The sequence below is a fragment of the Saimiri boliviensis genome, chromosome 14 (genome assembly GCF_048565385.1).
Source record: "Saimiri boliviensis isolate mSaiBol1 chromosome 14, mSaiBol1.pri, whole genome shotgun sequence".
NCBI lineage: Eukaryota > Metazoa > Chordata > Mammalia > Primates > Cebidae > Saimiri > Saimiri boliviensis.
In genome coordinates this window covers 39,917,088-39,928,866 of record NC_133462.1, presented here as the reverse complement: position 1 = coordinate 39,928,866, position 11,779 = coordinate 39,917,088, and the positions used below count along the sequence as shown (strand labels likewise).

Sequence of the window (11,779 nt, the reverse complement as noted above, 5' to 3'; positions counted from 1 at the left end):
ACACTAAGGACTGTCTGGGCGTGGAGGCTCACGCCTGTAATCCTAGTACTTTGGGAGGCCAAGGTGGGTGGATCACTTGAGGTCAGGAGCTTGAGAACAGCCTAACAACATGGAGAAACCCCATCTCTATTAAAAATACAAAAATTTTTGGTACTCACCGACCAGGCCAAAAAAAAAAAAAAAAAAAAAAATTAAAAACAAACAAACAAAAAATTAGCCAGGCATGGTGTTGGGTGCCTGTAATCCCAGCTACTTTGGAGACTGAGGCAGAGAATCAGGCCTGAACCTGGGAGGCAGAGTCTCAAGTGAGCTGAGATCAGGACTTTGACACCAGCCTGGCCAACATGGTGAAAACCCGTCTCTACAAAAAATACAAAAATTAGCTGGGCGTGGTGGCAGGTGCCTGTAATCCCAGCTACTTGAGAGGCTGAGGCAGGAGAATTGCTTGAACCTTGGGAGGCAGAGGCTGCAGTGAGCTGAGATTGAACCACTGCACTCCAGCCTGGGCGAGAGAGCAAGACTCCGTCTCAAAAAACCAAAACCAAACCAAACACCAAAACCCAAATCAAAACAGAAACAAAGAAACCCTAAGGACTGCCAGCTAAGAAAATATCAAGTAAATTGGAGTAAGAGGTCATCTTGGAGGTGCTGCCCACCCCACTCCCCCAGACCTGGAGATCTAGGGCTTCCGTGAAGGAAATTCCTTTAGTACTTGGGAGATCCCAGGTACTATGTAATCATACGGATATGCTGATTTCTTGGACACCCCAAAATTCTGGGCCTATTTGGTTCCCATCTTTCACCTGCCCAGCACGTGCTGCAGGCTCAGGCTCTGAAATCTCATGTCTCTCCCAGTTTCCGGTTACTAGAAAGTGGAATAAGCAACGGAGTATCCACTGGAGCATCTGGTGGGGCTGGTGGCCCTGCTGACCTATTGATTTCAGGCTGTGGCCTCCAGAACAGTGAGAGAATACAATTCTGTTGTGTGAGGCCATCCAGTTTGTGGCACTCTGTTACGGACTCCCCAAAAAATGAATACGGAGGTCTAGTTAGAGCATAAAGGCCATCCTAACCTTGCACGATGCTGAGAAGTTGTACGAATCAGCTCTCACTACCATAGCACAAAAGCTTGCCAGCTGGGCCTGGCTAATGTTTGCTTGCAGACAGTGACACTCACAAGTTTTGTTACACATTGTCGATGTGGGTGGGGGGGCACAAGGGGATTCCGTGGACCATTTCTGCAGCTTCTTCTGAGTCTTAAACTATTTCACAAGAAAAAGTTACACTCATTAGCCAGGCGTACTGGCAGGTGCCTGTAATCCCAGCTCCTTGGGAGGCTAAGGCAGGAGAATGGCTTGAACCTGGGAGGCAGAGGTTGTAGTGAGCCGAGATGGTGCCATTGCACGCCAGCCTGGGGGACGAGAGTGAGACTTTGTCTCAGAAAAAAAAACCAAAAACAAGTTATACTCAACTCCTGTTATTTGAGGTAGTTACGTTCCTTGAACATCAAACAATTGCTTCTAAGGGAAATTATATGGTTAGGGGCTGGGTGCGGTGACTCACACCTGTAATCCCAGCACTTTGGGAGGCCCAGGTGGGCAGATCCCTTGAGGTCAAGAGTTCAAGACCAGCTTGGCTAACATGATGGAACGCTGTCTCTACTAAAAATATAAAAATCAGCTGGGTGTGGTGGGAGGCGCCTGCAATTTCAGCTGCTCAGGAGGCTGAGGTAGAAGAATTGCTTGAACCCGGGAGGCAGAGGTTGCAGTGAGCCACGATCGCACCATTGCACTCCAGCCTGGGTGATGAAGTGAGACTCTGTCTTAAAAAAAAAAAAAAGAAATGTAGGCTGGGTGTGGTGGCTCACGCCTGTCATCCCAGCATTTTGGGACGCCGAGGCGGGAGAATCATGAGGTCAAGAGTTCAAAACCAGCCTAGCCAACATGGTGAAACCCTGTCTCTACTAAAAATACAAAAAAATTATCCAGGTGTGGTGGCGAGACCTGTAATCCCAGCTACTCGGGAGGCTGAGGTAGAAGAACTGCTTAAACCTGGGAGGCAGAGGTTGCAATGAGCTGATTGCACCATTGCACTCCAGCCTGGGGGAAAGAGTGAGACTTTGTCTCAAAAATAAAAGTCTCTCTCTCTCTCTCTCTCTCTCTCTCTCTCTCTCTCTCTCACACACACACACACAAACACACACACACACACACACACACATATATATACCCATATACCCATATATACATTAGGTTCCTGAGAGCCTCTGGCTATAAATCATCAAGGTCAGTGAATCACCTTGCTTTATGAGTGTTTCTGTTGAAAGACACCTTGCTGAGTATTCTATTTGTGGTTGATTCATTCGCGCTGAACTCACAGCCGGCAGCGCTAGGACTCGCGCCTGGGCATAGCTTCTCTAACACATGGGTTTCCTCCTCTGTGAGGCTCATCACAGCCTCCGTGCACTCGGGGATATTAGACAGGGCCTCAGCACTACTTGGAGGCTGTCTGAAACAGCAAAATTACCAACAAAAAGCAAAAGATTGGCCAGGCTTGGTGGCTCATACCTGCGATCTCAACACTCTGAGAGGCTGAGGCAGGAGGATCACTTGAGCCTAGGAGCTTTCTGTTTTGTTTTGTTTTTTTGAGACCGAGTCTCCCTCTGTCCCCCAGGTTGGAGTACAGTGGCATGATTTCAGCTCACTGCAACCCCTGCCTCCTGGGTTCAAGTGATTCTCCTGCCTCAGCCTCCTGAGTAGCCGGGATTACAGGCGCACGCCTGGCTAATTTTTGTATTTTTAGTACAGGTGGGGTTTCACCATGTTGGTCAGGCTGGTGTGGAACTCCTGACCTCGTGATCCACCTGCCTCAGCCTCCCAAAGTGCTAGCTAGGATTACAGGTGTGAGCCACCATGCCTGGCTAAGCCCAGGAATTTGAGATCAGCCTGGGCAACATGGTGAGACCCGGTCTCTTAAAAAAAAAAAAAAAAAAAAAGGAGATAAAAATGGGAGATTTCAGAGCCTGAGCCTATAGCATTTTCTAGGTGGGTGAAAAAGGATGATCAAATAGGTCCAGAATTTTGAGGTAGATGGAAGATTAGCACATCTTCCCTGGGGTCCCCAAGTACTAAGGGGATTTCCTTCATGGAAGGCCTGGGACTCCAGGTCTGGGGGAATGGGTAGACAGCACCTCTAAGACAGTCTCCTACCCCAATTTATTTGATATTTACTTAGCTGACTTTTTATCAGCTTAAGATATAAATAGCTGGCTGGGCACGGTGGCTCCCGCCTGTAATCCCAGCACTTTGGGAGGCTGAGACTGGCGGATCACCTGAGGTGAGTAAATACAATACTCATCAAGGTGTCTTTCAACAGAAACACTCATAAAGCAAGGTCATGCACTGACTTCGATGATGCATAGCCAGAGGCTCTCAGGAACATAATGTGTGTGTATATATATGGAGAGATAGATAGATGATAGATAGATAGATAGACAGACTTCTTTGTTTTTTTTTTTTTTTTTTTTTTTTTTTTTTTTTTTTTTTCGAGACCAGCCTGACCAACATGGAGAAATCCCATCTCTACTAAAAATACAAAATTAGCTGGACATGGTGGCACATGCCTGTAATCCCAGCTACTCAGGAGGCTGAGGCAGGAGAACCATTTGAACCTGGGAGGCAGGGGTTGCAGTGAGCCAAGATCATGCCATTGCACTCCAGCCTGGACAACAAGAACAAAACTCTGTCTCAAAAAAAAAAAAAAAAAAAAGATATAAATAGCTTAGAATTCACATCACTAAGAAATAGCTAATACCTTCTAAAAAGATGGGGAAAAAAGAGACAGGACGTGGTGGCTCACACATGTAATCCCAGCCCTTTGGGAGGCCAAAGTGAGTGGATCGCTTGAGGTTGCAGTGGGCCAAGATTACGCCACTGCACTCCAGCTTGGGCAACAGAGTGAGAACCTGTCTCAAAACAAACAAACAAACAAAAACAAACAAAAGGAAGAATGAAAGTTGGGTAAAAAGAGCATAGTGGCTCACGCCTATAATCCCAGCACTTTGGGAGGCTGAGGCAAGCAGGTTGCTTGAGCCCAGGAATTTGAGACCAGCCTGGGCAATACAGCAAGACCCCATCTCTACAAAAAAATTAGCTTGGCATGGTGGTCACCCCGTATTTCCAGCTACTCAGGAGGCTGAGGTGGGAGGACAGCTTTGGCCTGGAAAGTGAAGCCTGCAGTGAGCCCTGATTATGCCACTGCACTCCAGCCCGGGAAACAGAGTAAGACCAGGTCTTAGGAAAACCTCAAAATGAAACAAGAGCAGCCAAGTTATAAAAAAAAAATACAACTGCTTATGAAACGGAATCTCATGTACCACAGAAAAATTAGAAATTGAAAATTCTGTGAAACATACTTTTTCTTTCTGTCTTTTCTCTAAGACTCTGTCTCTCTCTGCCTCCCAGGTTGGAGTACAGTGAAACAATCTTGGTTCACTGCAATCTCTGTCTCCTGGCTTCAAGTGATTCTCCTGCCTCAGCCTCCCGAGTAGTTGGGATTACAGCCTCCCACCACCATGCCTGAGTAGTTTTTGAACTTTTAGTAGAGATGGAGTTTCACCATGTTGGCCAGGCTGGTCTCAAACTCCTGACCTCAAGTGATCTGCCCACCTTGGCCTCTCAAAGTGCTGGGATTACAGGCGTGAGCCACCTGTGATTTGGTAAAAGATGAGTGTTTGACGATTCACCACTCTACAAGTGCCCGGGTGAGGAGTCTCAAACCTGGAGGCTCAGATCTGAAATGGATTTAACTTTTTGGAAGCACAGCTTGTTGAAATCTATCAAGGTACCACAATGCACTTCCCCTTCCGCCCAGCAATTTTACTTCTAGGATTTTCTTTCGTAAGCACACTCATGCACGTCACAGACGCATATGGACGCACACAACGTCAGCATGGTATGGTTTGAATAACACTGGAACACAACCAACCAGAAGACCTATGGGTGACTGAGGGTTTAGTCCTGGGCTAAGCACGTGAGGTTTCACCTTTTCTGACCTTCCCAAGAACGCTATGAGGTGGATCATGCTGTTATTTCCATTTTCCCTAGAAGCAGGCTCAGAGAGGGAGGCCACCAGCTGAAGTCACCTAGCAAGGAGCTTGGGCGAGGTGGCGCCTAGATTTCAGGCAGGTCTGTATCATGTGCCTGAAGAACCTGGACCTTCCCACCTGAGTCACTTAGTGACTTGACCTGGTCTCTGATCACATTCCAGTCTGTGCGGATCTGCTGGAGCTCATTTGTGTTTTTTTTTGTTTTTATTTTTTTGAGACGCCTTGCTCTGTTACCCAGGCTGGAGGGCAGTGGCATGCTCACAGCTCACTGCAACTTCTGCCTCCTGGGTTTAAGCGATTCTCCTGTCTCAGCCTCTCAAGTAGCTGGGATTACAGACGGGCACCACCACACCTGGCTAATATTTGCTTGTTTGGCTTTTTTTTTTTTTTTTTTTTTTTTTTGAGACGCAGTTTCATTCTTGTTGCCCAGGCTGGAGTGCAATGGCGCTATCTTGGCTCACCACAACCTCTATCCGCCAGGTTCAAGTGATTCTCCTGCCTCAGCCTCCTGAGTAGCTGGGATTATAGGCATGCACCACCACGCCCGGCTAATTTTGTTTTTAGTAGAGACGGGGTTTCTCCGTGTTTGTCAGGCTGGTCTCAAACTCCTGACCTAAGGGGTTCTGCCCACCTCGGCTTCCCAAAGTGCTGGGATTACAGATGTGAGCCACTGCACCCAGGTAATTTTTGTATTTTTAGCAGAGATGGGGTTTTCACTTTTCTTTCTTTCCTTCTTTCTCTATCTCTCTCTTTCTTTCTTCTTTTGTTTTTGAGATGAAGTCTCACTCTGTCATTCAGTCTGGAGTGCAGTGGTGTGATCTCAGCTCAAGACTGGGCTGGTCTTGAACTCAAGATCTCATTTCAAGACCAGGCTGGTCTTGAACTCCTGACCTCAGGTGATCTGCCCACCTCGGCCTCCCAAAATGCTGGGATTACAGGCGTGAGCCACCGTGCCTGGCCTCAGTCATGTGCATTTTGTGTGTGTGTGACATTTGAGAAGAAGGTTTTCTAAAACCAGTTTCCCTGTCTGCAGACTCTACAGCTGAGCCTATAGGACAAGACGTCCACTGATGTTGTCACTCTGTTCCTCTATTTCTCTTCCTCTAAGCCAGGGGAATCATGAGCCCTGTGAGGGGAAATAGTTGAGACCAGCCTGGGCAACACAGCCAGACCCCGGGGACAGCTGGAGGACAGGAAGTAAGATCGCTTTCCTCCTAAGGAAGCCCGAGGTCCACCAAGCTGATTTTTGGCAGCCTTCTGCATTCCCTCTGGGAAATTTAGAAACTTCTGCTTCTCTTCCATACTCCAGGAAGCCGTGGGAAGCTTGAAAGTGCCGACTGAGGCTTCCTCTTTGTCCAACTTAGCTATTCCTTCTCTTTCCCTTTGCTGTGGCCGATTCCAAGTTGCCACAGGGCTGTGACCCTTGGTGTTCATCTGGGAGTTAAGAAGGAATAACTTAGGCAGATAGCAAGGATATGGGAGTCCTTGGTAAGGCTTTTCTTTTTTCTTTTTTATATTTTATTTGGTGATGAGGATGGGCTTTTAGCCCCAAATCATTTTCTAACAAAAAGCAGCATGCAAGCTGGGAGATTGCAGGATGAATGCCAGCAGGAACTAAGGACTAGGTATGTTCCAGATGGCAGCTCTATATTCCCTTCTCTGCCAGCCACATGTCCTGTAAAAGAGCAGACAAGACAGCGCCCATCAACTGGAAAGCATATTTGCATAAGAAGATTTGGGTGGGGCAGCCGGGACACGATGGCTCCCTCTTGTAATCCCAGCATTTTGGGAGGCCGAAGTGGGTGAATCACCTGAAGTCAGGAGTTCGAGACCAGCCTGGTTGGTGATGAAACCAACATGATGAAACCCCATCTCTACTAAAAATACAAACAATAGCAGGGCATGGTGGTGGGTGCCTGTAATACCAGCTACTTAGGAGGCTGAGGCAGGAGAATCGCTCGAACCTGGGAGGTGGAGGTTGCAGTGAGCTGAGACCGTGCCATTGCACACCAGCCTGGGCAACATAGCGAGACTCCATCTCAAAAAACACACGCACGCGTGCACACACACACACACACACACACAGAGAGAGAGAGAGAGAGAGAGAGAGAGAGCGAGCGATTAGGGTGAGGCAACCAGCCTTCCCTATATACTATATAAATGTCACACCTGATCAAACCAATCTGTGAGCTCTATATAAATTAGACACTGCCTTCTCCAGCCTGCCTATAAAATCTGCTGTGATCGGCTGGCTCCCCTTTTTTCAGAACTCTCTCTCTCTCTCAAGGAACTGCTCTCCTTTCTTTCTTTCTTTCATTCTCTCTTCTTTTGTTTTTGAGATGAAGTCTCACTCAGACTGGAGTGCAGTGGTGTGATCTCAGCTCACTACAACTTCCACTACCTGGGTTCAAGCGATTCTCCTGCCTCAGCCTCCCAAGTGGGATTATGGTGTACACCACCATGCCCAGCTAATTTTTTGTATTTTTAGTAGAGACAGGGTTTCACCATGTTGGCCAGGCTGGTCTAGAACTCCTGACCATGGGTGATCCACCCGCTTCAGCCTCCCAAAGTGCTGGGATTACAGGTATGAGCTACCGCACCCAGCCCTCTCTCCTTTCTTCTATTAACCTTTCCACTCTTAACCCACCCACATGTGTCTGTGTCCTGAATTCTTTCTCCGAACATGTCAACGAACCCCAGGGTGTATACCCCAGACAGCATAGCCACTTCAGTGTTACCCTTGGCAGAATTCTAACAGGAAAAGGACAGGGACCCTTCAGCTTATAGCTTCCCCCTTAACTATATAGCATACCTCTTACTGCTGGGATTTCTGCTGGGAGGGAGGGTATGTCTCAGCACTTCTCATTCTTCCATTCCTGTTCCTGTTTTTTTTTTTTTTTTTTTTTTTTTTGAGACAGAGTTTTGCTCTTGTTGCCCAGGCTGGAGTGCAATGGTGCCATCTCGGTTCACCGCAACCTCCACCTCCCAGGTTCAAGCCATGCTCCTGCCTCAGCCTCTCAAGGAGCTGGGATTATAGGTGCCCACCACCATGCCCAACTAATTTTTGTATTTTTAGTAGAGATGAGGTTTCACCATGTTGGCCAGGCTGGTCTTGAGCTCCTGACCTCAAGTGATGCACTAGCCTTGGCCTCCCACAGTGCTGGGATTACAGGTATAAGCCACCACGCCCAGCTCATTCCTTTTCCTTTCTTTTTTCTTTTTTTTTTTTCTGTCTTCATCAAGTTATAATTCCTTTTCCTTTCTTTATCCCATGAGCCAGTAGGACTAGGAGAATTCTGTGCAAAAGGAAGCAACAAGAAACAATTTTCACCTACTTCAAAGTCTGAGCTGTCATGTCACTTCTGTTCTGCAAAATCTTCAGGAGCCAAAATTCTTTTGCTCACGTGCCTCTGACACATCAAGAGTGATGTCCTTGTCTGCAAAGTACAAGATCACACACCACCATGGCTGAGGTTCAGGAAACAGGAAGTTCAAAAAGTGAAGGGAAGGTACTGACCTTCCTTTTAAAGAAAGTGCTTGCCCTAATCAAATCTGCTCACAACCCACTGGCCAGGACTTTGTCATGTGACTCAGGCAAGGGAGCCTGTGAAATGTAGTTTTCATTCTATTAGCCAAGTACCCAGCTGAACCTCAAGGGTTCTTTTAATATCAGTAATACGATTTTGTGACTCAGGTGTAAATTTCAATGGGACATCTCAAGCCGTCACTGTCAAGATAAATAATATTGTGTCAGGCAACATTTTAAAAACGTCTAAAAAGTTTAGGTCGAAGAGAAAATTCATGATGAACAAATTGCAAAAATGTTTTAAATGAAGATCAGATCCAACCCTACACTTGCACAATCTGCTGCATTTTATCCACCCTAATTCTGGTCTTGCAGTCCAAATTTGAATTCTGCCTCCAACACTTATCAGCTGTGTGATCTTCAGCAAGTGATTTAACTTCTCTGCCTCTCAGTTCCTTGGCAGTAACAAAACTATCTCACAGGCTTGCTATGAGGATGGGAGGAGTTAATATTTATAAACCGTTGCACAAAGAGCCAGTACGTAGCAAGGAACTGGTGAGAACTATTATCATTGCCCTTAATGAAACGGCCTCCTTGTTTGCAATAAAACCTGAGGTTCATGGTCTCACAGCCAAGAAGAACAAGGACTCGGACACAGAAAGAGTGAGGTCGAGAGTGGAAGTTTCATAGGCACTTGAGATTTTAGTCAATACAATGAGGCAAAAAGATTGAAAAGGAAGAAATGAGTCATTATTTACAGATTACATGATTGTTCGCATAGAAAATTCTTTTTTTTTTTTTTTTTTTTAGACGGAGTTTCGCTCTTGTTACCCAGGCTGGAGTGCAATGGCGCGATCTCGGCTCACTGGCTCACTGCAACCTCCGCCCCCTGGGTTCAGGCAATTCTCCTGCCTCAGCCTCCTGAGTAGCTGGGATTACAGGCACGCGCCACCATGCCCAGCTAATTTTTTGTATTTTTTTTTTTAGTAGAGACGGGGTTTCACCATGTTGACCAGGATGGTCTCGATCTCTTAACCTCGTGATCCACCTGCCTCGGCCTCCCAAAGTGCTGGGATTACAGGCTTGAGCCACCGCACCCGGCTTCGCATAGAAAATTCTAAAGAATCTACACATGATTTTATTTTTATTTTTGAGATGGAATCAATCTGTCACCCAGGCTGGAGTGCAGTGGCATGATCCGGCTCACTGCAACCTTTACCTCCCGGGTTCAAGCGATTCTCCTCCCTCAGCCTCCCAAGTAGCTGGGACAACAGGCATGTGCCACCACGCCCAGCTATTTTTTTTTGTATTTTTACTGTAGACGGGATTTCACCATGTTGGCCAGACTGGTCTCAAACTTCTGGCCTCAGGAGATCCACCCACCTCAGCCTCCCAAAGTACTCAGATTACAGGCATGGGCCACTGCTCCCTGCCTACACATAGTTTTTTTTTTTTTTTTTTTTTTTTTCCCCACAGAGTTTTGCTCTGTTGCCCAGGCTGTAGTGCAGCGGTGTGATCTTGGCTCACCACAACCTCCTCTTCCCAGGTTCAAGTGATTCTCTTGTGTCAGCCTCCTGAGTAGCTGGGATTACAGGCACATGCCACCATACCCAGCTAATTTTTGTATTCTTAGTAGAGATGAGGGTTCACCATGTTGGCCAGGCTGGTCTTGAACTCGTGACCTCAGGTGATCTACCCACCTCAGCCTCCCAAAGCGCTGGGATTACAGGTATGAGCCACCGTGCCCGGCCTCCCAGCTAATTTTTGTATTCTTGGTAGAGATGAGGTTCACTATGTTGGGCAGGCTAGTCTTGAACTCGCGACCTTAGGTGATCTACCCACCTCAGCCTCCCAAAGTGCTGGGATTACAGGTATGAGCCACCATGCCTGGCCTGCACATAGTTTTAGTATATTCGTTTAGCAACATCACTGGATGCAAAGACAAAGTACAAAAATAACATTTTTATATACCAATCACAACTAGAAAAGACATATAAGACTATGTCATTTTCTTTTTTCTTTTTTTTTTTTTTTTGAGACAGAGTTTCGCTCTTGTTACCCAGGCTGGAGTGCAATGGCGCGATCTCGGTTCACCACAACCTCCGCCTCCTGGGTTCAGGCAATTCTCCTGCCTCAGCCTCCTGAGTAGCTGGGATTACAGGCACGTGCCACCATGCCCAGCTAATTTTTTGTATTTTTAGTAGAGACGGGGTTTCACCATGTTGACCAGGATGGTCTCGATCTCTTGACCTCGTGATCCACCCACCTCGGCCTCCCAAAGTGCTGGAATTACAGGCTTGAGCCACCGCACCTGGCCAAGACTATGTCATTTTCAAAAGCAACAAAAGCATATCAAATACCTGGGACTACATCTAATGGAAGCACTATACAAATTCTACACCAAAAACGATAGAATGTTACTGAGAAAATTAAAGAAAACTTAAATAAATAGAAGTATATACCATGGCCAAGAGGTTGGAAAATTTAATGTCATGAAGACATCAATTCTTTTTTTTCTTTTTGAGACTCTGAGACTCACTGTGTCACCAGGCTGGAGTGCAGTGGCATAATCTCGGCTCACTGCAAACTCCGCCTCTTGGGTTCAACTGATTCTCCTGCCTCAGCCTCCTGAGTAGCTGGGACTACAGGTGTCTGCCACCACACCAAGCTAAGTTTTGTATTTTTAATAGAGGCGGGGTTTCACCATGTTGGTCAGGTTGGTCTTAATCTCTTGACCTTGTGATCCACCTGCCTCGGCCTCCCAAAGTACTGGGATTACAGGTGTGAGCCACTGAGCCCGGCCATGAAGACACCAATTCTACATCAATATCTATTGATCTGTAGATTCAATGCAATCCCAGTCAAAACCTCAGCAGGAAGTATACGTGTGTGTGTGTGTGTGTGTGTGTGTGTGTGAGAGAGAGAGAGAGAGAGAGAGAGAGAGAGAGAAATTGATTGTAAAAACACAGGAAAATGCAAAGAACTAAGAAAGACAAGATGATATGTAAAAAGAATAAAATGGAGAGACTGTTATATATTGAGTCTTATTAAAAGGCTACAGTAAGTTAAACAGCAGTGTGGTATTAGCTAAAGGAGGAATTACAGTCCAGTGGGGTTATCAAACTAATTGCTCTGGCTGGGCACGT

General features: G+C 46.6%; 1 long non-coding RNA gene across 1 annotated transcript; it reads right to left on the bottom strand.

Moving 5' to 3' along the window:
• Window positions 1–6,596: 6,596 nt before the first annotated feature.
• Window positions 6,597–8,605, bottom strand: LOC141581040 (uncharacterized). Its single transcript, XR_012513481.1, has 2 exons — window positions 8,443–8,605; window positions 6,597–6,782 (listed from the first exon to the last, which is right to left on the bottom strand). It is a non-coding gene; the product is annotated as an uncharacterized LOC141581040 (long non-coding RNA).
• Window positions 8,606–11,779: the final 3,174 nt, after the last annotated feature.